General features: G+C 45.2%; 25 non-coding genes across 25 annotated transcripts; all 25 read left to right on the top strand.

The window, feature by feature from the left end:
- The first annotated feature begins 239 nt into the window (after nt 1–239).
- On the top strand, nt 240–354 carry LOC146774355 (U5 spliceosomal RNA). Its single transcript, XR_014974056.1, has one exon. It is a non-coding gene; the product is annotated as a U5 spliceosomal RNA (small nuclear RNA).
- An 852-nt stretch (nt 355–1,206) lies between these two features.
- Nucleotides 1,207–1,321, top strand: LOC146774354 (U5 spliceosomal RNA). Its single transcript, XR_014972701.1, has one exon. It is a non-coding gene; the product is annotated as a U5 spliceosomal RNA (small nuclear RNA).
- Nucleotides 1,322–2,173: 852 nt separating this feature from the next.
- Nucleotides 2,174–2,288, top strand: LOC146774353 (U5 spliceosomal RNA). Its single transcript, XR_014974689.1, has one exon. It is a non-coding gene; the product is annotated as a U5 spliceosomal RNA (small nuclear RNA).
- Nucleotides 2,289–3,140: 852 nt separating this feature from the next.
- On the top strand, nt 3,141–3,255 carry LOC146774352 (U5 spliceosomal RNA). Its single transcript, XR_014974055.1, has one exon. It is a non-coding gene; the product is annotated as a U5 spliceosomal RNA (small nuclear RNA).
- Nucleotides 3,256–4,107: 852 nt separating this feature from the next.
- Nucleotides 4,108–4,222, top strand: LOC146774351 (U5 spliceosomal RNA). The gene has a single exon (XR_014972700.1). It is a non-coding gene; the product is annotated as a U5 spliceosomal RNA (small nuclear RNA).
- An 852-nt stretch (nt 4,223–5,074) lies between these two features.
- Nucleotides 5,075–5,189, top strand: LOC146774350 (U5 spliceosomal RNA). Its single transcript, XR_014972699.1, has one exon. It is a non-coding gene; the product is annotated as a U5 spliceosomal RNA (small nuclear RNA).
- An 852-nt stretch (nt 5,190–6,041) lies between these two features.
- Nucleotides 6,042–6,156, top strand: LOC146774349 (U5 spliceosomal RNA). The gene has a single exon (XR_014972698.1). It is a non-coding gene; the product is annotated as a U5 spliceosomal RNA (small nuclear RNA).
- An 852-nt stretch (nt 6,157–7,008) lies between these two features.
- On the top strand, nt 7,009–7,123 carry LOC146774348 (U5 spliceosomal RNA). Its single transcript, XR_014974174.1, has one exon. It is a non-coding gene; the product is annotated as a U5 spliceosomal RNA (small nuclear RNA).
- An 852-nt stretch (nt 7,124–7,975) lies between these two features.
- On the top strand, nt 7,976–8,090 carry LOC146774347 (U5 spliceosomal RNA). Its single transcript, XR_014973638.1, has one exon. It is a non-coding gene; the product is annotated as a U5 spliceosomal RNA (small nuclear RNA).
- Nucleotides 8,091–8,978: 888 nt separating this feature from the next.
- On the top strand, nt 8,979–9,093 carry LOC146774346 (U5 spliceosomal RNA). Its single transcript, XR_014974279.1, has one exon. It is a non-coding gene; the product is annotated as a U5 spliceosomal RNA (small nuclear RNA).
- An 852-nt stretch (nt 9,094–9,945) lies between these two features.
- On the top strand, nt 9,946–10,060 carry LOC146774345 (U5 spliceosomal RNA). Its single transcript, XR_014973636.1, has one exon. It is a non-coding gene; the product is annotated as a U5 spliceosomal RNA (small nuclear RNA).
- An 852-nt stretch (nt 10,061–10,912) lies between these two features.
- Nucleotides 10,913–11,027, top strand: LOC146774344 (U5 spliceosomal RNA). Its single transcript, XR_014974173.1, has one exon. It is a non-coding gene; the product is annotated as a U5 spliceosomal RNA (small nuclear RNA).
- Nucleotides 11,028–11,879: 852 nt separating this feature from the next.
- LOC146774343 (U5 spliceosomal RNA) lies at nt 11,880–11,994 on the top strand. The gene has a single exon (XR_014973635.1). It is a non-coding gene; the product is annotated as a U5 spliceosomal RNA (small nuclear RNA).
- Nucleotides 11,995–12,882: 888 nt separating this feature from the next.
- Nucleotides 12,883–12,997, top strand: LOC146774342 (U5 spliceosomal RNA). The gene has a single exon (XR_014974278.1). It is a non-coding gene; the product is annotated as a U5 spliceosomal RNA (small nuclear RNA).
- Nucleotides 12,998–13,849: 852 nt separating this feature from the next.
- On the top strand, nt 13,850–13,964 carry LOC146774341 (U5 spliceosomal RNA). The gene has a single exon (XR_014974320.1). It is a non-coding gene; the product is annotated as a U5 spliceosomal RNA (small nuclear RNA).
- Nucleotides 13,965–14,852: 888 nt separating this feature from the next.
- On the top strand, nt 14,853–14,967 carry LOC146774340 (U5 spliceosomal RNA). The gene has a single exon (XR_014974277.1). It is a non-coding gene; the product is annotated as a U5 spliceosomal RNA (small nuclear RNA).
- An 852-nt stretch (nt 14,968–15,819) lies between these two features.
- Nucleotides 15,820–15,934, top strand: LOC146774339 (U5 spliceosomal RNA). Its single transcript, XR_014974530.1, has one exon. It is a non-coding gene; the product is annotated as a U5 spliceosomal RNA (small nuclear RNA).
- An 853-nt stretch (nt 15,935–16,787) lies between these two features.
- LOC146774338 (U5 spliceosomal RNA) lies at nt 16,788–16,902 on the top strand. Its single transcript, XR_014974825.1, has one exon. It is a non-coding gene; the product is annotated as a U5 spliceosomal RNA (small nuclear RNA).
- Nucleotides 16,903–17,754: 852 nt separating this feature from the next.
- On the top strand, nt 17,755–17,869 carry LOC146774337 (U5 spliceosomal RNA). The gene has a single exon (XR_014973872.1). It is a non-coding gene; the product is annotated as a U5 spliceosomal RNA (small nuclear RNA).
- Nucleotides 17,870–18,722: 853 nt separating this feature from the next.
- On the top strand, nt 18,723–18,837 carry LOC146774336 (U5 spliceosomal RNA). The gene has a single exon (XR_014973634.1). It is a non-coding gene; the product is annotated as a U5 spliceosomal RNA (small nuclear RNA).
- An 888-nt stretch (nt 18,838–19,725) lies between these two features.
- LOC146774335 (U5 spliceosomal RNA) lies at nt 19,726–19,840 on the top strand. The gene has a single exon (XR_014974276.1). It is a non-coding gene; the product is annotated as a U5 spliceosomal RNA (small nuclear RNA).
- Nucleotides 19,841–20,692: 852 nt separating this feature from the next.
- On the top strand, nt 20,693–20,807 carry LOC146774334 (U5 spliceosomal RNA). The gene has a single exon (XR_014974319.1). It is a non-coding gene; the product is annotated as a U5 spliceosomal RNA (small nuclear RNA).
- Nucleotides 20,808–21,695: 888 nt separating this feature from the next.
- LOC146774333 (U5 spliceosomal RNA) lies at nt 21,696–21,810 on the top strand. The gene has a single exon (XR_014974275.1). It is a non-coding gene; the product is annotated as a U5 spliceosomal RNA (small nuclear RNA).
- An 852-nt stretch (nt 21,811–22,662) lies between these two features.
- LOC146774332 (U5 spliceosomal RNA) lies at nt 22,663–22,777 on the top strand. The gene has a single exon (XR_014974529.1). It is a non-coding gene; the product is annotated as a U5 spliceosomal RNA (small nuclear RNA).
- Nucleotides 22,778–23,629: 852 nt separating this feature from the next.
- LOC146774331 (U5 spliceosomal RNA) lies at nt 23,630–23,744 on the top strand. The gene has a single exon (XR_014972697.1). It is a non-coding gene; the product is annotated as a U5 spliceosomal RNA (small nuclear RNA).
- The last annotated feature ends 118 nt before the right edge of the window (nt 23,745–23,862 follow it).

The following is a 23,862-nucleotide window of genomic DNA, read 5'->3' as shown; positions in this document are numbered from 1 at the left end:
GACAACTCCTAATGAGCTGAGGTGAGTACAAAAGAAATTTGCATATTCCCAGACATACACATGTGAACAGTCCACCTTTTTGTACCTTAAGCAGAGACTTTGAAATGTTGGCCTGTTTTGCCGACCGGCCTGGTTCTCGCCCTCTTTCTTAGAGCCTGAAAATACCTTTCAGGTCCTCACCCTCGCAATGACAGGGTCTTTGATGTGCCGCCACTTACCCTAGAGAGCTATATTGTCACTTACTCTGGTTTCTCTTCAAAACGAAAAAATCTTTCGCCTTTTACTAAAGATTTCCGTGGAGAGGAACATTTAAGAGTTTATTCAATTTTTTTAATCCTTGCCACAGGTGAGGCTGTTTATCATTTGTTTAAAAGAAATGCATTAGAAGTTGGGGAATATCCAGCAATTGTCTGCTGCTTTTTTGGGGGACATGAGTTTGGTGTTTTATTCCTGAGCTCTCTGCTTGCTCATTTGCATAAACAGAGTGCAGGAGAGGTGCCTCATGGGAAAGAGCTTGTGCAGTGCATGAGATTGCTTTTCTTGACTGACTTGAAACTACACGATCGCAGGCAGTATATTTTCTTATCTCCCAAAGATCCTGCTGCCAGATCCCAGAGGTCACCCTCCTTTTTAAAGGTGGGACCAAGACTCATGCTGTGCTTTTCATAGGGCTTGCCCGTTATTTGTGCCGGTTAGAGGTGCCCTGAGAGGTCGCCAATCCTGAGGCAGCTTCCTCTCAGGTAGACTTGAAGGGGCACGTCAGACTTGTTTCACGTGTCTCCAGCCTAGACAGATATATCCTTCTATATTCAGGTTTAATGAAAGTACGTGTGAAAAAGGCACATACGGTGCATGGCTATGTGTAGAGCGTGTTGAAAGCGTAAAATGGCTAGGGGACAAAAGGCCTACAGTGCCACTTAACTAAAAGCCTGATTCACATTTCCTGTTCCCCTTCCCCAGCAGCCCCGACAACTCCTAATGAGCTGAGGTGAGTACAAAAGAAATTTGCATATTCCCAGACATACACATGTGAACAGTCCACCTTTTTGTACCTTGAGCAGAGACTTTGAAATGTTGGCCTGTTTTGCCCACCGGCCTGGTTCTCGCCCTCTTTCTTAGAGCCTGAAAATACCTTTCAGGTCCTCACCCTCGCAATGACAGGGTCTTTGATGTGCCGCCACTTACCCTAGAGAGCTATATTGTCACTTACTCTGGTTTCTCTTCAAAACGAAAAAATCTTTCGCCTTTTACTAAAGATTTCCGTGGAGAGGAACATTTAAGAGTTTATTCAATTTTTTTAAGCCTTGCCACAGGTGAGGCTGTTTATCATTTGTTTAAAAGAAAAGCATTACAAGTTGGGGAATATCCAGCAATTGTCTGCTGCTTTTTTGGGGGACATGAGTTTGGTGTTTTATTCCTGAGCTCTCTGCTTGCTCATTTGCATAAACAGAGTGCAGGAGAGGTGCCTCATGGGAAAGAGCTTGTGCAGTGCATGAGATTGCTTTTCTTGACTGACTTGAAACTTCACGATCGCAGGCAGTATATTTTCTTATCTCCCAAAGATCCTGCTGCCAGATCCCAGAGGTCAACCTCCTTTTTAAAGGTGGGACCAAGACTCATGCTGTGCTTTTCATAGGGCTTGCCCGTTATTTGTGCCCGTTAGAGGTGCCCTGAGAGGTCGCCAATCCTGAGTCAGCTTCCTCTCAGGTAAACTTGAAGGGGCACGTCGGACTTGTTTCACGTGTCTCCAGCCTAGACAGATATATCCTTCTATATTCAGGTTTAATGAAAGTACGTGTGAAAAAGGCACATACGGTGCATGGCTATGTGTAGAGCGTGTTGAAAGCGTAAAATGGCTAGGGGACAAAAGGCCTACAGTGCCACTTAACTAAAAGCCTGATTCACATTTCCTGTTCCCCTTCCCCAGCAGCCCCGACAACTCCTAATGAGCTGAGGTGAGTACAAAAGAAATTTGCATATTCCCAGACATACACATGTGAACAGTCCACCTTTTTGTACCTTGAGCAGAGACTTTGAAATGTTGGCCTGTTTTGCCCACCGGCCTGGTTCTCGCCCTCTTTCTTAGAGCCTGAAAATACCTTTCAGGTCCTCACCCTCGCAATGACAGGGTCTTTGATGTGGCGCCACTTACCCTAGAGAGCTATATTGTCACTTACTCTGGTTTCTCTTCAAAACGAAAATATCTTTCGCCTTTTACTAAAGATTTCTGTGGAGAGGAACATTTAAGAGTTTATTCAATTTTTTTAAGCCTTGCCACAGGTGAGGCTGTTTATCATTTGTTTAAAAGAAAAGCATTAGAAGTTGGGGAATATCCAGCAATTGTCTGCTGCTTTTTTGGGGGACATGAGTTTGGTGTTTTATTACTGAGCTCTCTGCTTGCTCATTTGCATAAACAGAGTGCAGGAGAGGTGCCTCATGGGAAAGAGCTTGTGCAGTGCATGAGATTGCTTTTCTTGACTGACTTGAAACTACACGATCGCAGGCAGTATATTTTCTTATCTCCCAAAGATCCTGCTGCCAGATCCCAGAGGTCACCCTCCTTTTTAAAGGTGGGACCAAGACTCATGCTGTGCTTTTCATAGGGCTTGCCCGTTATTTGTGCCCGTTGGAGGTGCCCTGAGAGGTCGCCAATCCTGAGTCCGCTTCCTCTCAGGTAGACTTGAAGGGGCACGTCAGACTTGTTTCACGTGTCTCCAGCCTAGACAGATATATCCTTCTATATTCAGGTTTAATGAAAGTACGTGTGAAAAAGGCACATACGGTGCATGGCTATGTGTAGAGCGTGTTGAAAGCGTAAAATGGCTAGGGGACAAAAGGCCTACAGTGCCACTTAACTAAAAGCCTGATTCACATTTCCTGTTCCCCTTCCCCAGCAGCCCCGACAACTCCTAATGAGCTGAGGTGAGTACAAAAGAAATTTGCATATTCCCAGACATACACATGTGAACAGTCCACCTTTTTGTACCTTGAGCAGAGACTTTGAAATGTTGGCCTGTTTTGCCCACCGGCCTGGTTCTCGCCCTCTTTCTTAGAGCCTGAAAATACCTTTCAGGTCCTCACCCTCGCAATGACAGGGTCTTTGATGTGCCGCCACTTACCCTAGAGAGCTATATTGTCGCTTACTCTGGTTTCTCTTCAAAACGAAAAAATCTTTCGCCTTTTACTAAAGATTTCCGTGGAGAGGAACATTTAAGAGTTTATTCAATTTTTTTAATCCTTGCCACAGGTGAGGCTGTTTATCATTTGTTTAAAAGAAAAGCATTAGAAGTTGGGGAATATCCAGCAATTGTCTGCTGCTTGTTTGGGGGACATGAGTTTGGTGTTTTATTCCTGAGCTCTCTGCTTGCTCATTTGCATAAACAGAGTGCAGGAGAGGTGCCTCATGGGAAAGAGCTTGTGCAGTGCATGAGATTGCTTTTCTTGACTGACTTGAAACTACACGATCGCAGGCAGTATATTTTCTTATCTCCCAAAGATCCTGCTGCCAGATCCCAGAGGTCACCCTCCTTTTTAAAGGTGGGACCAAGACTCATGCTGTGCTTTTCATAGGGCTTGCCCGTTATTTGTGCCCGTTAGAGGTGCCCTGAGAGGTCGCCAATCCTGAGTCAGCTTCCTCTCAGGTAGACTTGAAGGGGCACGTCAGACTTGTTTCACGTGTCTCCAGCCTAGACAGATATATCCTTCTATATTCAGGTTTAATGAAAGTACGTGTGAAAAAGGCACATACGGTGCATGGCTATGTGTAGAGCGTGTTGAAAGCGTAAAATGGCTAGGGGACAAAAGGCCTACAGTGCCACTTAACTAAAAGCCTGATTCACATTTCCTGTTCCCCTTCCCCAGCAGCCCCGACAACTCCTAATGAGCTGAGGTGAGTACAAAAGAAATTTGCATATTCCCAGACATACACATGTGAACAGTCCACCTTTTTGTACCTTGAGCAGAGACTTTGAAATGTTGGCCTGTTTTGCCCACCGGCCTGGTTCTCGCCCTCTTTCTTAGAGCCTGAAAATACCTTTCAGGTCCTCACCCTCGCAATGACAGGGTCTTTGATGTGCCGCCACTTACCCTAGAGAGCTATATTGTCACTTACTCTGGTTTCTCTTCAAAACGAAAAAATCTTTCGCCTTTTACTAAAGATTTCCGTGGAGAGGAACATTTAAGAGTTTATTCAATTTTTTTAAGCCTTGCCACAGGTGAGGCTGTTTATCATTTGTTTAAAAGAAAAGCATTAGAAGTTGGGGAATATCCAGCAATTGTCTGCTGCTTTTTTGGGGGACATGAGTTTGGTGTTTTATTCCTGAGCTCTCTGCTTGCTCATTTGCATAAACAGAGTGCAGGAGAGGTGCCTCATGGGAAAGAGCTTGTGCAGTGCATGAGATTGCTTTTCTTGACTGACTTGAAACTACACGATCGCAGGCAGTATATTTTCTTATCTCCCAAAGATCCTGCTGCCAGATCCCAGAGGTCACCCTCCTTTTTAAAGGTGGGACCAAGACTCATGCTGTGCTTTTCATAGGGCTTGCCCGTTATTTGTGCCCGTTGGAGGTGCCCTGAGAGGTCGCCAATCCTGAGTCCGCTTCCTCTCAGGTAGACTTGAAGGGGCACGTCAGACTTGTTTCACGTGTCTCCAGCCTAGACAGATATATCCTTCTATATTCAGGTTTAATGAAAGTACGTGTGAAAAAGGCACATACGGTGCATGGCTATGTGTAGAGCGTGTTGAAAGCGTAAAATGGCTAGGGGACAAAAGGCCTACAGTGCCACTTAACTAAAAGCCTGATTCACATTTCCTGTTCCCCTTCCCCAGCAGCCCCGACAACTCCTAATGAGCTGAGGTGAGTACAAAAGAAATTTGCATATTCCCAGACATACACATGTGAACAGTCCACCTTTTTGTACCTTGAGCAGAGACTTTGAAATGTTGGCCTGTTTTGCCCACCGGCCTGGTTCTCGCCCTCTTTCTTAGAGCCTGAAAATACCTTTCAGGTCCTCACCCTCGCAATGACAGGGTCTTTGATGTGCCGCCACTTACCCTAGAGAGCTATATTGTCACTTACTCTGGTTTCTCTTCAAAACGAAAAAATCTTTCGCCTTTTACTAAAGATTTCCGTGGAGAGGAACATTTAAGAGTTTATTCAATTTTTTTAAGCCTTGCCACAGGTGAGGCTGTTTATCATTTGTTTAAAAGAAAAGCATTACAAGTTGGGGAATATCCAGCAATTGTCTGCTGCTTTTTTGGGGGACATGAGTTTGGTGTTTTATTCCTGAGCTCTCTGCTTGCTCATTTGCATAAACAGAGTGCAGGAGAGGTGCCTCATGGGAAAGAGCTTGTGCAGTGCATGAGATTGCTTTTCTTGACTGACTTGAAACTTCACGATCGCAGGCAGTATATTTTCTTATCTCCCAAAGATCCTGCTGCCAGATCCCAGAGGTCAACCTCCTTTTTAAAGGTGGGACCAAGACTCATGCTGTGCTTTTCATAGGGCTTGCCCGTTATTTGTGCCCGTTAGAGGTGCCCTGAGAGGTCGCCAATCCTGAGTCAGCTTCCTCTCAGGTAAACTTGAAGGGGCACGTCGGACTTGTTTCACGTGTCTCCAGCCTAGACAGATATATCCTTCTATATTCAGGTTTAATGAAAGTACGTGTGAAAAAGGCACATACGGTGCATGGCTATGTGTAGAGCGTGTTGAAAGCGTAAAATGGCTAGGGGACAAAAGGCCTACAGTGCCACTTAACTAAAAGCCTGATTCACATTTCCTGTTCCCCTTCCCCAGCAGCCCCGACAACTCCTAATGAGCTGAGGTGAGTACAAAAGAAATTTGCATATTCCCAGACATACACATGTGAACAGTCCACCTTTTTGTACCTTGAGCAGAGACTTTGAAATGTTGGCCTGTTTTGCCCACCGGCCTGGTTCTCGCCCTCTTTCTTAGAGCCTGAAAATACCTTTCAGGTCCTCACCCTCGCAATGACAGGGTCTTTGATGTGCCGCCACTTACCCTAGAGAGCTATATTGTCACTTACTCTGGTTTCTCTTCAAAACGAAAAAATCTTTCGCCTTTTACTAAAGATTTCCGTGGAGAGGAACATTTAAGAGTTTATTCAATTTTTTTAAGCCTTGCCACAGGTGAGGCTGTTTATCATTTGTTTAAAAGAAAAGCATTACAAGTTGGGGAATATCCAGCAATTGTCTGCTGCTTTTTTGGGGGACATGAGTTTGGTGTTTTATTCCTGAGCTCTCTGCTTGCTCATTTGCATAAACAGAGTGCAGGAGAGGTGCCTCATGGGAAAGAGCTTGTGCAGTGCATGAGATTGCTTTTCTTGACTGACTTGAAACTTCACGATCGCAGGCAGTATATTTTCTTATCTCCCAAAGATCCTGCTGCCAGATCCCAGAGGTCAACCTCCTTTTTAAAGGTGGGACCAAGACTCATGCTGTGCTTTTCATAGGGCTTGCCCGTTATTTGTGCCCGTTAGAGGTGCCCTGAGAGGTCGCCAATCCTGAGTCAGCTTCCTCTCAGGTAAACTTGAAGGGGCACGTCAGACTTGTTTCACGTGTCTCCAGCCTAGACAGATATATCCTTCTATATTCAGGTTTAATGAAAGTACGTGTGAAAAAGGCACATACGGTGCATGGCTATGTGTAGAGCGTGTTGAAAGCGTAAAATGGCTAGGGGACAAAAGGCCTACAGTGCCACTTAACTAAAAGCCTGATTCACATTTCCTGTTCCCCTTCCCCAGCAGCCCCGACAACTCCTAATGAGCTGAGGTGAGTACAAAAGAAATTTGCATATTCCCAGACATACACATGTGAACAGTCCACCTTTTTGTACCTTGAGCAGAGACTTTGAAATGTTGGCCTGTTTTGCCCACCGGCCTGGTTCTCGCCCTCTTTCTTAGAGCCTGAAAATACCTTTCAGGTCCTCACCCTCGCAATGACAGGGTCTTTGATGTGGCGCCACTTACCCTAGAGAGCTATATTGTCACTTACTCTGGTTTCTCTTCAAAACGAAAATATCTTTCGCCTTTTACTAAAGATTTCCGTGGAGAGGAACATTTAAGAGTTTATTCAATTTTTTTAAGCCTTGCCACAGGTGAGGCTGTTTATCATTTGTTTAAAAGAAAAGCATTAGAAGTTGGGGAATATCCAGCAATTGTCTGCTGCTTTTTTGGGGGACATGAGTTTGGTGTTTTATTACTGAGCTCTCTGCTTGCTCATTTGCATAAACAGAGTGCAGGAGAGGTGCCTCATGGGAAAGAGCTTGTGCAGTGCATGAGATTGCTTTTCTTGACTGACTTGAAACTACACGATCGCAGGCAGTATATTTTCTTATCTCCCAAAGATCCTGCTGCCAGATCCCAGAGGTCACCCTCCTTTTTAAAGGTGGGACCAAGACTCATGCTGTGCTTTTCATAGGGCTTGCCCGTTATTTGTGCCCGTTGGAGGTGCCCTGAGAGGTCGCCAATCCTGAGTCCGCTTCCTCTCAGGTAGACTTGAAGGGGCACGTCAGACTTGTTTCACGTGTCTCCAGCCTAGACAGATATATCCTTCTATATTCAGGTTTAATGAAAGTACGTGTGAAAAAGGCACATACGGTGCATGGCTATGTGTAGAGCGTGTTGAAAGCGTAAAATGGCTAGGGGACAAAAGGCCTACAGTGCCACTTAACTAAAAGCCTGATTCACATTTCCTGTTCCCCTTCCCCAGCAGCCCCGACAACTCCTAATGAGCTGAGGTGAGTACAAAAGAAATTTGCATATTCCCAGACATACACATGTGAACAGTCCACCTTTTTGTACCTTGAGCAGAGACTTTGAAATGTTGGCCTGTTTTGCCCACCGGCCTGGTTCTCGCCCTCTTTCTTAGAGCCTGAAAATACCTTTCAGGTCCTCACCCTCGCAATGACAGGGTCTTTGATGTGCCGCCACTTACCCTAGAGAGCTATATTGTCGCTTACTCTGGTTTCTCTTCAAAACGAAAAAATCTTTCGCCTTTTACTAAAGATTTCCGTGGAGAGGAACATTTAAGAGTTTATTCAATTTTTTTAAGCCTTGACACAGGTGAGGCTGTTTATCATTTGTTTAAAAGAAAAGCATTAGAAGTTGGGGAATATCCAGCAATTGTCTGCTGCTTTTTTGGGGGACATGAGTTTGGTGTTTTATTCCTGAGCTCTCTGCTTGCTCATTTGCATAAACAGAGTGCAGGAGAGGTGCCTCATGGGAAAGAGCTTGTGCAGTGCATGAGATTGCTTTTCTTGACTGACTTGAAACTACACGATCGCAGGCAGTATATTTTCTTATCTCCCAAAGATCCTGCTGCCAGATCCCAGAGGTCACCCTCCTTTTTAAAGGTGGGACCAAGACTCATGCTGTGCTTTTCATAGGGCTTGCCCGTTATTTGTGCCCGTTGGAGGTGCCCTGAGAGGTCGCCAATCCTGAGTCCGCTTCCTCTCAGGTAGACTTGAAGGGGCACGTCAGACTTGTTTCACGTGTCTCCAGCCTAGACAGATATATCCTTCTATATTCAGGTTTAATGAAAGTACGTGTGAAAAAGGCACATACGGTGCATGGCTATGTGTAGAGCACAGTGGTGGCTCTGAGCATATCGATTGGAGGGATGGTGTTGAAAGCGTAAAATGGCTAGGGGACAAAAGGCCTACAGTGCCACTTAACTAAAAGCCTGATTCACATTTCCTGTTCCCCTTCCCCAGCAGCCCCGACAACTCCTAATGAGCTGAGGTGAGTACAAAAGAAATTTGCATATTCCCAGACATACACATGTGAACAGTCCACCTTTTTGTACCTTGAGCAGAGACTTTGAAATGTTGGCCTGTTTTGCCGACCGGCCTGGTTCTCGCCCTCTTTCTTAGAGCCTGAAAATACCTTTCAGGTCCTCACCCTCGCAATGACAGGGTCTTTGATGTGCCGCCACTTACCCTAGAGAGCTATATTGTCACTTACTCTGGTTTCTCTTCAAAACGAAAAAATCTTTCGCCTTTTACTAAAGATTTCCGTGGAGAGGAACATTTAAGAGTTTATTCAATTTTTATAATCCTTGCCACAGGTGAGGCTGTTTATCATTTGTTTAAAAGAAATGCATTAGAAGTTGGGGAATATCCAGCAATTGTCTGCTGCTTTTTTGGGGGACATGAGTTTGGTGTTTTATTCCTGAGCTCTCTGCTTGCTCATTTGCATAAACAGAGTGCAGGAGAGGTGCCTCATGGGAAAGAGCTTGTGCAGTGCATGAGATTGCTTTTCTTGACTGACTTGAAACTACACGATCGCAGGCAGTATATTTTCTTATCTCCCAAAGATCCTGCTGCCAGATCCCAGAGGTCACCCTCCTTTTTAAAGGTGGGACCAAGACTCATGCTGTGCTTTTCATAGGGCTTGCCCGTTATTTGTGCCGGTTAGAGGTGCCCTGAGAGGTCGCCAATCCTGAGTCAGCTTCCTCTCAGGTAGACTTGAAGGGGCACGTCAGACTTGTTTCACGTGTCTCCAGCCTAGACAGATATATCCTTCTATATTCAGGTTTAATGAAAGTACGTGTGAAAAAGGCACATACGGTGCATGGCTATGTGTAGAGCGTGTTGAAAGCGTAAAATGGCTAGGGGACAAAAGGCCTACAGTGCCACTTAACTAAAAGCCTGATTCACATTTCCTGTTCCCCTTCCCCAGCAGCCCCGACAACTCCTAATGAGCTGAGGTGAGTACAAAAGAAATTTGCATATTCCCAGACATACACATGTGAACAGTCCACCTTTTTGTACCTTGAGCAGAGACTTTGAAATGTTGGCCTGTTTTGCCCACCGGCCTGGTTCTCGCCCTCTTTCTTAGAGCCTGAAAATACCTTTCAGGTCCTCACCCTCGCAATGACAGGGTCTTTGATGTGCCGCCACTTACCCTAGAGAGCTATATTGTCACTTACTCTGGTTTCTCTTCAAAACGAAAAAATCTTTCGCCTTTTACTAAAGATTTCCGTGGAGAGGAACATTTAAGAGTTTATTCAATTTTTTTAAGCCTTGACACAGGTGAGGCTGTTTATCATTTGTTTAAAAGAAAAGCATTACAAGTTGGGGAATATCCAGCAATTGTCTGCTGCTTTTTTGGGGGACATGAGTTTGGTGTTTTATTCCTGAGCTCTCTGCTTGCTCATTTGCATAAACAGAGTGCAGGAGAGGTGCCTCATGGGAAAGAGCTTGTGCAGTGCATGAGATTGCTTTTCTTGACTGACTTGAAACTTCACGATCGCAGGCAGTATATTTTCTTATCTCCCAAAGATCCTGCTGCCAGATCCCAGAGGTCAACCTCCTTTTTAAAGGTGGGACCAAGACTCATGCTGTGCTTTTCATAGGGCTTGCCCGTTATTTGTGCCCGTTAGAGGTGCCCTGAGAGGTCGCCAATCCTGAGTCAGCTTCCTCTCAGGTAAACTTGAAGGGGCACGTCAGACTTGTTTCACGTGTCTCCAGCCTAGACAGATATATCCTTCTATATTCAGGTTTAATGAAAGTACGTGTGAAAAAGGCACATACGGTGCATGGCTATGTGTAGAGCGTGTTGAAAGCGTAAAATGGCTAGGGGACAAAAGGCCTACAGTGCCACTTAACTAAAAGCCTGATTCACATTTCCTGTTCCCCTTCCCCAGCAGCCCCGACAACTCCTAATGAGCTGAGGTGAGTACAAAAGAAATTTGCATATTCCCAGACATACACATGTGAACAGTCCACCTTTTTGTACCTTGAGCAGAGACTTTGAAATGTTGGCCTGTTTTGCCCACCGGCCTGGTTCTCGCCCTCTTTCTTAGAGCCTGAAAATACCTTTCAGGTCCTCACCCTCGCAATGACAGGGTCTTTGATGTGGCGCCACTTACCCTAGAGAGCTATATTGTCACTTACTCTGGTTTCTCTTCAAAACGAAAATATCTTTCGCCTTTTACTAAAGATTTCCGTGGAGAGGAACATTTAAGAGTTTATTCAATTTTTTTAAGCCTTGCCACAGGTGAGGCTGTTTATCATTTGTTTAAAAGAAAAGCATTAGAAGTTGGGGAATATCCAGCAATTGTCTGCTGCTTTTTTGGGGGACATGAGTTTGGTGTTTTATTACTGAGCTCTCTGCTTGCTCATTTGCATAAACAGAGTGCAGGAGAGGTGCCTCATGGGAAAGAGCTTGTGCAGTGCATGAGATTGCTTTTCTTGACTGACTTGAAACTACACGATCGCAGGCAGTATATTTTCTTATCTCCCAAAGATCCTGCTGCCAGATCCCAGAGGTCACCCTCCTTTTTAAAGGTGGGACCAAGACTCATGCTGTGCTTTTCATAGGGCTTGCCCGTTATTTGTGCCCGTTGGAGGTGCCCTGAGAGGTCGCCAATCCTGAGTCCGCTTCCTCTCAGGTAGACTTGAAGGGGCACGTCAGACTTGTTTCACGTGTCTCCAGCCTAGACAGATATATCCTTCTATATTCAGGTTTAATGAAAGTACGTGTGAAAAAGGCACATACGGTGCATGGCTATGTGTAGAGCGTGTTGAAAGCGTAAAATGGCTAGGGGACAAAAGGCCTACAGTGCCACTTAACTAAAAGCCTGATTCACATTTCCTGTTCCCCTTCCCCAGCAGCCCCGACAACTCCTAATGAGCTGAGGTGAGTACAAAAGAAATTTGCATATTCCCAGACATACACATGTGAACAGTCCACCTTTTTGTACCTTGAGCAGAGACTTTGAAATGTTGGCCTGTTTTGCCCACCGGCCTGGTTCTCGCCCTCTTTCTTAGAGCCTGAAAATACCTTTCAGGTCCTCACCCTCGCAATGACAGGGTCTTTGATGTGCCGCCACTTACCCTAGAGAGCTATATTGTCGCTTACTCTGGTTTCTCTTCAAAACGAAAAAATCTTTCGCCTTTTACTAAAGATTTCCGTGGAGAGGAACATTTAAGAGTTTATTCAATTTTTTTAAGCCTTGACACAGGTGAGGCTGTTTATCATTTGTTTAAAAGAAAAGCATTAGAAGTTGGGGAATATCCAGCAATTGTCTGCTGCTTTTTTGGGGGACATGAGTTTGGTGTTTTATTCCTGAGCTCTCTGCTTGCTCATTTGCATAAACAGAGTGCAGGAGAGGTGCCTCATGGGAAAGAGCTTGTGCAGTGCATGAGATTGCTTTTCTTGACTGACTTGAAACTACACGATCGCAGGCAGTATATTTTCTTATCTCCCAAAGATCCTGCTGCCAGATCCCAGAGGTCACCCTCCTTTTTAAAGGTGGGACCAAGACTCATGCTGTGCTTTTCATAGGGCTTGCCCGTTATTTGTGCCCGTTGGAGGTGCCCTGAGAGGTCGCCAATCCTGAGTCCGCTTCCTCTCAGGTAGACTTGAAGGGGCACGTCAGACTTGTTTCACGTGTCTCCAGCCTAGACAGATATATCCTTCTATATTCAGGTTTAATGAAAGTACGTGTGAAAAAGGCACATACGGTGCATGGCTATGTGTAGAGCACAGTGGTGGCTCTGAGCATATCGATTGGAGGGATGGTGTTGAAAGCGTAAAATGGCTAGGGGACAAAAGGCCTACAGTGCCACTTAACTAAAAGCCTGATTCACATTTCCTGTTCCCCTTCCCCAGCAGCCCCGACAACTCCTAATGAGCTGAGGTGAGTACAAAAGAAATTTGCATATTCCCAGACATACACATGTGAACAGTCCACCTTTTTGTACCTTGAGCAGAGACTTTGAAATGTTGGCCTGTTTTGCCGACCGGCCTGGTTCTCGCCCTCTTTCTTAGAGCCTGAAAATACCTTTCAGGTCCTCACCCTCGCAATGACAGGGTCTTTGATGTGCCGCCACTTACCCTAGAGAGCTATATTGTCACTTACTCTGGTTTCTCTTCAAAACGAAAAAATCTTTCGCCTTTTACTAAAGATTTCCGTGGAGAGGAACATTTAAGAGTTTATTCAATTTTTATAATCCTTGCCACAGGTGAGGCTGTTTATCATTTGTTTAAAAGAAATGCATTAGAAGTTGGGGAATATCCAGCAATTGTCTGCTGCTTTTTTGGGGGACATGAGTTTGGTGTTTTATTCCTGAGCTCTCTGCTTGCTCATTTGCATAAACAGAGTGCAGGAGAGGTGCCTCATGGGAAAGAGCTTGTGCAGTGCATGAGATTGCTTTTCTTGACTGACTTGAAACTACACGATCGCAGGCAGTATATTTTCTTATCTCCCAAAGATCCTGCTGCCAGATCCCAGAGGTCACCCTCCTTTTTAAAGGTGGGACCAAGACTCATGCTGTGCTTTTCATAGGGCTTGCCCGTTATTTGTGCCGGTTAGAGGTGCCCTGAGAGGTCGCCAATCCTGAGTCAGCTTCCTCTCAGGTAGACTTGAAGGGGCACGTCAGACTTGTTTCACGTGTCTCCAGCCTAGACAGATATATCCTTCTATATTCAGGTTTAATGAAAGTACGTGTGAAAAAGGCACATACGGTGCATGGCTATGTGTAGAGCGTGTTGAAAGCGTAAAATGGCTAGGGGACAAAAGGCCTACAGTGCCACTTAACTAAAAGCCTGATTCACATTTCCTGTTCCCCTTCCCCAGCAGCCCCGACAACTCCTAATGAGCTGAGGTGAGTACAAAAGAAATTTGCATATTCCCAGACATACACATGTGAACAGTCCACCTTTTTGTACCTTGAGCAGAGACTTTGAAATGTTGGCCTGTTTTGCCCACCGGCCTGGTTCTCGCCCTCTTTCTTAGAGCCTGAAAATACCTTTCAGGTCCTCACCCTCGCAATGACAGGGTCTTTGATGTGCCGCCACTTACCCTAGAGAGCTATATTGTCACTTACTCTGGTTTCTCTTCAAAACGAAAATATCTTTCGCCTTTTACTAAAGATTTCCGTGGAGAGGAACATTTAAGAGTTTATTCAATTTTTTTAAGCCTTGACACAGGTGAGGCTGTTTATCATTTGTTTAAAAGAAAAGCATTAGAAGTTGGGGAATATCCAGCAATTGTCTGCTGCTTTTTTGGGGGACATGAGTTTGGTGTTTTATTCCTGAGCTCTCTGCTTGCTCATTTGCATAAACAGAGTGCAGGAGAGGTGCCTCATGGGAAAGAGCTTGTGCAGTGCATGAGATTGCTTTTCTTGACTGACTTGAAACTACACGATCGCAGGCAGTATATTTTCTTATCTCCCAAAGATCCTGCTGCCAGATCCCAGAGGTCACCCTCCTTTTTAAAGGTGGGACCAAGACTCATGCTGTGCTTTTCATAGGGCTTGCCCGTTATTTGTGCCCGTTGGAGGTGCCCTGAGAGGTCGCCAATCCTGAGTCCGCTTCCTCTCAGGTAGACTTGAAGGGGCACGTCAGACTTGTTTCACGTGTCTCCAGCCTAGACAGATATATCCTTCTATATTCAGGTTTAATGAAAGTACGTGTGAAAAAGGCACATACGGTGCATGGCTATGTGTAGAGCACAGTGGTGGCTCTGAGCATATCGATTGGAGGGATGGTGTTGAAAGCGTAAAATGGCTAGGGGACAAAAGGCCTACAGTGCCACTTAACTAAAAGCCTGATTCACATTTCCTGTTCCCCTTCCCCAGCAGCCCCGACAACTCCTAATGAGCTGAGGTGAGTACAAAAGAAATTTGCATATTCCCAGACATACACATGTGAACAGTCCACCTTTTTGTACCTTGAGCAGAGACTTTGAAATGTTGGCCTGTTTTGCCGACCGGCCTGGTTCTCGCCCTCTTTCTTAGAGCCTGAAAATACCTTTCAGGTCCTCACCCTCGCAATGACAGGGTCTTTGATGTGCCGCCACTTACCCTAGAGAGCTATATTGTCACTTACTCTGGTTTCTCTTCAAAACGAAAAAATCTTTCGCCTTTTACTAAAGATTTCCGTGGAGAGGAACATTTAAGAGTTTATTCAATTTTTATAATCCTTGCCACAGGTGAGGCTGTTTATCATTTGTTTAAAAGAAATGCATTAGAAGTTGGGGAATATCCAGCAATTGTCTGCTGCTTTTTTGGGGGACATGAGTTTGGTGTTTTATTCCTGAGCTCTCTGCTTGCTCATTTGCATAAACAGAGTGCAGGAGAGGTGCCTCATGGGAAAGAGCTTGTGCAGTGCATGAGATTGCTTTTCTTGACTGACTTGAAACTACACGATCGCAGGCAGTATATTTTCTTATCTCCCAAAGATCCTGCTGCCAGATCCCAGAGGTCACCCTCCTTTTTAAAGGTGGGACCAAGACTCATGCTGTGCTTTTCATAGGGCTTGCCCGTTATTTGTGCCGGTTAGAGGTGCCCTGAGAGGTCGCCAATCCTGAGTCAGCTTCCTCTCAGGTAGACTTGAAGGGGCACGTCAGACTTGTTTCACGTGTCTCCAGCCTAGACAGATATATCCTTCTATATTCAGGTTTAATGAAAGTACGTGTGAAAAAGGCACATACGGTGCATGGCTATGTGTAGAGCGTGTTGAAAGCGTAAAATGGCTAGGGGACAAAAGGCCTACAGTGCCACTTAACTAAAAGCCTGATTCACATTTCCTGTTCCCCTTCCCCAGCAGCCCCGACAACTCCTAATGAGCTGAGGTGAGTACAAAAGAAATTTGCATATTCCCAGACATACACATGTGAACAGTCCACCTTTTTGTACCTTGAGCAGAGACTTTGAAATGTTGGCCTGTTTTGCCCACCGGCCTGGTTCTCGCCCTCTTTCTTAGAGCCTGAAAATACCTTTCAGGTCCTCACCCTCGCAATGACAGGGTCTTTGATGTGCCGCCACTTACCCTAGAGAGCTATATTGTCACTTACTCTGGTTTGTCTTCAAAACGAAAAAATCTTTCGCCTTTTACTAAAGATTTCCGTGGAGAGGAACATTTAAGAGTTTATTCAATTTTTTTAAGCCTTGCCACAGGTGAGGCTGTTTATCATTTGTTTAAAAGAAAAGCATTAGAAGTTGGGGAATATCCAGCAATTGTCTGCTGCTTTTTTTGGGGGACATGAGTTTGGTGTTTTATTCCTGAGCTCTCTGCTTGCTCATTTGCATAAACAGAGTGCAGGAGAGGTGCCTCATGGGAAAGAGCTTGTGCAGTGCATGAGATTGCTTTTCTTGACTGACTTGAAACTTCACGATCGCAGGCAGTATATTTTCTTATCTCCCAAAGATCCTGCTGCCAGATCCCAGAGGTCACCCTCCTTTTTAAAGGTGGGACCAAGACTCATGCTGTGCTTTTCATAGGGCTTGCCCGTTATTTGTGCCCGTTAGAGGTGCCCTGAGAGGTCGCCAATCCTGAGTCAGCTTCCTCTCAGGTAGACTTGAAGGGGCACGTCAGACTTGTTTCACGTGTCTCCAGCCTAGACAGATATATCCTTCTATATTCAGGTTTAATGAAAGTACGTGTGAAAAAGGCACATACGGTGCATGGCTATGTGTAGAGCGTGTTGAAAGCGTAAAATGGCTAGGGGACAAAAGGCCTACAGTGCCACTTAACTAAAAGCCTGATTCACATTTCCTGTTCCCCTTCCCCAGCAGCCCCGACAACTCCTAATGAGCTGAGGTGAGTACAAAAGAAATTTGCATATTCCCAGACATACACATGTGAACAGTCCACCTTTTTGTACCTTGAGCAGAGACTTTGAAATGTTGGCCTGTTTTGCCCACCGGCCTGGTTCTCGCCCTCTTTCTTAGAGCCTGAAAATACCTTTCAGGTCCTCACCCTCGCAATGACAGGGTCTTTGATGTGCCGCCACTTACCCTAGAGAGCTATATTGTCACTTACTCTGGTTTCTCTTCAAAACGAAATTTTTTTTCGCCTTTTACTAAAGATTTCCGTGGAGAGGAACATTTAAGAGTTTATTCAATTTTTTTAAGCCTTGCCACAGGTGAGGCTGTTTATCATTTGTTTAAAAGAAAAGCATTAGAAGTTGGGGAATATCCAGCAATTGTCTGCTGCTTTTTTGGGGGACATGAGTTTGGTGTTTTATTCCTGAGCTCTCTGCTTGCTCATTTGCATAAACAGAGTGCAGGAGAGGTGCCTCATGGGAAAGAGCTTGTGCAGTGCATGAGATTGCTTTTCTTGACTGACTTGAAACTACACGATCGCAGGCAGTATATTTTCTTATCTCCCAAAGATCCTGCTGCCAGATCCCAGAGGTCACCCTCCTTTTTAAAGGTGGGACCAAGACTCATGCTGTGCTTTTCATAGGGCTTGCCCGTTATTTGTGCCCGTTGGAGGTGCCCTGAGAGGTCGCCAATCCTGAGTCCGCTTCCTCTCAGGTAGACTTGAAGGGGCACGTCAGACTTGTTTCACGTGTCTCCAGCCTAGACAGATATATCCTTCTATATTCAGGTTTAATGAAAGTACGTGTGAAAAAGGCACATACGGTGCATGGCTATGTGTAGAGCGTGTTGAAAGCGTAAAATGGCTAGGGGACAAAAGGCCTACAGTGCCACTTAACTAAAAGCCTGATTCACATTTCCTGTTCCCCTTCCCCAGCAGCCCCGACAACTCCTAATGAGCTGAGGTGAGTACAAAAGAAATTTGCATATTCCCAGACATACACATGTGAACAGTCCACCTTTTTGTACCTTGAGCAGAGACTTTGAAATGTTGGCCTGTTTTGCCCACCGGCCTGGTTCTCGCCCTCTTTCTTAGAGCCTGAAAATACCTTTCAGGTCCTCACCCTCGCAATGACAGGGTCTTTGATGTGCCGCCACTTACCCTAGAGAGCTATATTGTCACTTATTCTGGTTTCTCTTCAAAACGAAAAAATCTTTCGCCTTTTACTAAAGATTTCCGTGGAGAGGAACATTTAAGAGTTTATTCAATTTTTTTAAGCCTTGCCACAGGTGAGGCTGTTTATCATTTGTTTAAAAGAAAAGCATTACAAGTTGGGGAATATCCAGCAATTGTCTGCTGCTTTTTTTGGGGGACATGAGTTTGGTGTTTTATTCCTGAGCTCTCTGCTTGCTCATTTGCATAAACAGAGTGCAGGAGAGGTGCCTCATGGGAAAGAGCTTGTGCAGTGCATGAGATTGCTTTTCTTGACTGACTTGAAACTTCACGATCGCAGGCAGTATATTTTCTTATCTCCCAAAGATCCTGCTGCCAGATCCCAGAGGTCACCCTCCTTTTTAAAGGTGGGACCAAGACTCATGCTGTGCTTTTCATAGGGCTTGCCCGTTATTTGTGCCCGTTAGAGGTGCCCTGAGAGGTCGCCAATCCTGAGTCAGCTTCCTCTCAGGTAGACTTGAAGGGGCACGTCAGACTTGTTTCACGTGTCTCCAGCCTAGACAGATATATCCTTCTATATTCAGGTTTAATGAAAGTACGTGTGAAAAAGGCACATACGGTGCATGGCTATGTGTAGAGCGTGTTGAAAGCGTAAAATGGCTAGGGGACAAAAGGCCTACAGTGCCACTTAACTAAAAGCCTGATTCACATTTCCTGTTCCCCTTCCCCAGCAGCCCCGACAACTCCTAATGAGCTGAGGTGAGTACAAAAGAAATTTGCATATTCCCAGACATACACATGTGAACAGTCCACCTTTTTGTACCTTGAGCAGAGACTTTGAAATGTTGGCCTGTTTTGCCCACCGGCCTGGTTCTCGCCCTCTTTCTTAGAGCCTGAAAATACCTTTCAGGTCCTCACCCTCGCAATGACAGGGTCTTTGATGTGCCGCCACTTACCCTAGAGAGCTATATTGTCGCTTACTCTGGTTTCTCTTCAAAACGAAAAAATCTTTCGCCTTTTACTAAAGATTTCCGTGGAGAGGAACATTTAAGAGTTTATTCAATTTTTTTAAGCCTTGACACAGGTGAGGCTGTTTATCATTTGTTTAAAAGAAAAGCATTAGAAGTTGGGGAATATCCAGCAATTGTCTGCTGCTTTTTTGGGGGACATGAGTTTGGTGTTTTATTCCTGAGCTCTCTGCTTGCTCATTTGCATAAACAGAGTGCAGGAGAGGTGCCTCATGGGAAAGAGCTTGTGCAGTGCATGAGATTGCTTTTCTTGACTGACTTGAAACTACACGATCGCAGGCAGTATATTTTCTTATCTCCCAAAGATCCTCCTGCCAGATCCCAGAGGTCACCCTCCTTTTTAAAGGTGGGACCAAGACTCATGCTGTGCTTTTCATAGGGCTTGCCCGTTATTTGTGCCCGTTGGAGGTGCCCTGAGAGGTCGCCAATCCTGAGTCCGCTTCCTCTCAGGTAGACTTGAAGGGGCACGTCAGACTTGTTTCACGTGTCTCCAGCCTAGACAGATATATCCTTCTATATTCAGGTTTAATGAAAGTACGTGTGAAAAAGGCACATACGGTGCATGGCTATGTGTAGAGCACAGTGGTGGCTCTGAGCATATCGATTGGAGGGATGGTGTTGAAAGCGTAAAATGGCTAGGGGACAAAAGGCCTACAGTGCCACTTAACTAAAAGCCTGATTCACATTTCCTGTTCCCCTTCCCCAGCAGCCCCGACAACTCCTAATGAGCTGAGGTGAGTACAAAAGAAATTTGCATATTCCCAGACATACACATGTGAACAGTCCACCTTTTTGTACCTTGAGCAGAGACTTTGAAATGTTGGCCTGTTTTGCCGACCGGCCTGGTTCTCGCCCTCTTTCTTAGAGCCTGAAAATACCTTTCAGGTCCTCACCCTCGCAATGACAGGGTCTTTGATGTGCCGCCACTTACCCTAGAGAGCTATATTGTCACTTACTCTGGTTTCTCTTCAAAACGAAAAAATCTTTCGCCTTTTACTAAAGATTTCCGTGGAGAGGAACATTTAAGAGTTTATTCAATTTTTATAATCCTTGCCACAGGTGAGGCTGTTTATCATTTGTTTAAAAGAAATGCATTAGAAGTTGGGGAATATCCAGCAATTGTCTGCTGCTTTTTTGGGGGACATGAGTTTGGTGTTTTATTCCTGAGCTCTCTGCTTGCTCATTTGCATAAACAGAGTGCAGGAGAGGTGCCTCATGGGAAAGAGCTTGTGCAGTGCATGAGATTGCTTTTCTTGACTGACTTGAAACTACACGATCGCAGGCAGTATATTTTCTTATCTCCCAAAGATCCTGCTGCCAGATCCCAGAGGTCACCCTCCTTTTTAAAGGTGGGACCAAGACTCATGCTGTGCTTTTCATAGGGCTTGCCCGTTATTTGTGCCGGTTAGAGGTGCCCTGAGAGGTCGCCAATCCTGAGTCAGCTTCCTCTCAGGTAGACTTGAAGGGGCACGTCAGACTTGTTTCACGTGTCTCCAGCCTAGACAGATATATCCTTCTATATTCAGGTTTAATGAAAGTACGTGTGAAAAAGGCACATACGGTGCATGGCTATGTGTAGAGCGTGTTGAAAGCGTAAAATGGCTAGGGGACAAAAGGCCTACAGTGCCACTTAACTAAAAGCCTGATTCACATTTCCTGTTCCCCTTCCCCAGCAGCCCCGACAACTCCTAATGAGCTGAGGTGAGTACAAAAGAAATTTGCATATTCCCAGACATACACATGTGAACAGTCCACCTTTTTGTACCTTGAGCAGAGACTTTGAAATGTTGGCCTGTTTTGCCCACCGGCCTGGTTCTCGCCCTCTTTCTTAGAGCCTGAAAATACCTTTCAGGTCCTCACCCTCGCAATGACAGGGTCTTTGATGTGCCGCCACTTACCCTAGAGAGCTATATTGTCACTTACTCTGGTTTCTCTTCAAAACGAAAATATCTTTCGCCTTTTACTAAAGATTTCCGTGGAGAGGAACATTTAAGAGTTTATTCAATTTTTTTAAGCCTTGACACAGGTGAGGCTGTTTATCATTTGTTTAAAAGAAAAGCATTAGAAGTTGGGGAATATCCAGCAATTGTCTGCTGCTTTTTTGGGGGACATGAGTTTGGTGTTTTATTCCTGAGCTCTCTGCTTGCTCATTTGCATAAACAGAGTGCAGGAGAGGTGCCTCATGGGAAAGAGCTTGTGCAGTGCATGAGATTGCTTTTCTTGACTGACTTGAAACTACACGATCGCAGGCAGTATATTTTCTTATCTCCCAAAGATCCTGCTGCCAGATCCCAGAGGTCACCCTCCTTTTTAAAGGTGGGACCAAGACTCATGCTGTGCTTTTCATAGGGCTTGCCCGTTATTTGTGCCCGTTGGAGGTGCCCTGAGAGGTCGCCAATCCTGAGTCCGCTTCCTCTCAGGTAGACTTGAAGGGGCACGTCAGACTTGTTTCACGTGTCTCCAGCCTAGACAGATATATCCTTCTATATTCAGGTTTAATGAAAGTACGTGTGAAAAAGGCACATACGGTGCATGGCTATGTGTAGAGCACAGTGGTGGCTCTGAGCATATCGATTGGAGGGATGGTGTTGAAAGCGTAAAATGGCTAGGGGACAAAAGGCCTACAGTGCCACTTAACTAAAAGCCTGATTCACATTTCCTGTTCCCCTTCCCCAGCAGCCCCGACAACTCCTAATGAGCTGAGGTGAGTACAAAAGAAATTTGCATATTCCCAGACATACACATGTGAACAGTCCACCTTTTTGTACCTTGAGCAGAGACTTTGAAATGTTGGCCTGTTTTGCCGACCGGCCTGGTTCTCGCCCTCTTTCTTAGAGCCTGAAAATACCTTTCAGGTCCTCACCCTCGCAATGACAGGGTCTTTGATGTGCCGCCACTTACCCTAGAGAGCTATATTGTCACTTACTCTGGTTTCTCTTCAAAACGAAAAAATCTTTCGCCTTTTACTAAAGATTTCCGTGGAGAGGAACATTTAAGAGTTTATTCAATTTTTATAATCCTTGCCACAGGTGAGGCTGTTTATCATTTGTTTAAAAGAAATGCATTAGAAGTTGGGGAATATCCAGCAATTGTCTGCTGCTTTTTTGGGGGACATGAGTTTGGTGTTTTATTCCTGAGCTCTCTGCTTGCTCATTTGCATAAACAGAGTGCAGGAGAGGTGCCTCATGGGAAAGAGCTTGTGCAGTGCATGAGATTGCTTTTCTTGACTGACTTGAAACTACACGATCGCAGGCAGTATATTTTCTTATCTCCCAAAGATCCTGCTGCCAGATCCCAGAGGTCACCCTCCTTTTTAAAGGTGGGACCAAGACTCATGCTGTGCTTTTCATAGGGCTTGCCCGTTATTTGTGCCGGTTAGAGGTGCCCTGAGAGGTCGCCAATCCTGAGTCAGCTTCCTCTCAGGTAGACTTGAAGGGGCACGTCAGACTTGTTTCACGTGTCTCCAGCCTAGACAGATATATCCTTCTATATTCAGGTTTAATGAAAGTACGTGTGAAAAAGGCACATACGGTGCATGGCTATGTGTAGAGCGTGTTGAAAGCGTAAAATGGCTAGGGGACAAAAGGCCTACAGTGCCACTTAACTAAAAGCCTGATTCACATTTCCTGTTCCCCTTCCCCAGCAGCCCCGACAACTCCTAATGAGCTGAGGTGAGTACAAAAGAAATTTGCATATTCCCAGACATACACATGTGAACAGTCCACCTTTTTGTACCTTGAGCAGAGACTTTGAAATGTTGGCCTGTTTTGCCCACCGGCCTGGTTCTCGCCCTCTTTCTTAGAGCCTGAAAATACCTTTCAGGTCCTCACCCTCGCAATGACAGGGTCTTTGATGTGCCGCCACTTACCCTAGAGAGCTATATTGTCACTTACTCTGGTTTGTCTTCAAAACGAAAAAATCTTTCGCCTTTTACTAAAGATTTCCGTGGAGAGGAACATTTAAGAGTTTATTCAATTTTTTTAAGCCTTGCCACAGGTGAGGCTGTTTATCATTTGTTTAAAAGAAAAGCATTAGAAGTTGGGGAATATCCAGCAATTGTCTGCTGCTTTTTTGGGGGACATGAGTTTGGTGTTTTATTCCTGAGCTCTCTGCTTGCTCATTTGCATAAACAGAGTGCAGGAGAGGTGCCTCATGGGAAAGAGCTTGTGCAGTGCATGAGATTGCTTTTCTTGACTGACTTGAAACTTCACGATCGCAGGCAGTATATTTTCTTATCTCCCAAAGATCCTGCTGCCAGATCCCAGAGGTCACCCTCCTTTTTAAAGGTGGGACCAAGACTCATGCTGTGCTTTTCATAGGGCTTGCCCGTTATTTGTGCCCGTTAGAGGTGCCCTGAGAGGTCGCCAATCCTGAGTCAGCTTCCTCTCAGGTAGACTTGAAGGGGCACGTCAGACTTGTTTCACGTGTCTCCAGCCTAGACAGATATATCCTTCTATATTCAGGTTTAATGAAAGTACGTGTGAAAAAGGCACATACGGTGCATGGCTATGTGTAGAGCGTGTTGAAAGCGTAAAATGGCTAGGGGACAAAAGGCCTACAGTGCCACTTAACTAAAAGCCTGATTCACATTTCCTGTTCCCCTTCCCCAGCAGCCCCGACAACTCCTAATGAGCTGAGGTGAGTACAAAAGAAATTTGCATATTCCCAGACATACACATGTGAACAGTCCACCTTTTTGTACCTTGAGCAGAGACTTTGAAATGTTGGCCTGTTTTGCCCACCGGCCTGGTTCTCGCCCTCTTTCTTAGAGCCTGAAAATACCTTTCAGGTCCTCACCCTCGCAATGACAGGGTCTTTGATGTGCCGCCACTTACCCTAGAGAGCTATATTGTCACTTACTCTGGTTTCTCTTCAAAACGAAAAAATCTTTCGCCTTTTACTAAAGATTTCCGTGGAGAGGAACATTTAAGAGTTTATTCAATTTTTTTAAGCCTTGCCACAGGTGAGGCTGTTTATCATTTGTTTAAAAGAAAAGCATTACAAGTTGGGGAATATCCAGCAATTGTCTGCTGCTTTTTTGGGGGACATGAGTTTGGTGTTTTATTCCTGAGCTCTCTGCTTGCTCATT

The sequence above is a fragment of the Triturus cristatus genome, chromosome 12 (genome assembly GCF_964204655.1).
Source record: "Triturus cristatus chromosome 12, aTriCri1.1, whole genome shotgun sequence".
NCBI lineage: Eukaryota > Metazoa > Chordata > Amphibia > Caudata > Salamandridae > Triturus > Triturus cristatus.
The sequence above is the reverse complement of the archived record's forward strand: the minus strand, read 5'-3'. Positions and strand labels throughout refer to the sequence as shown.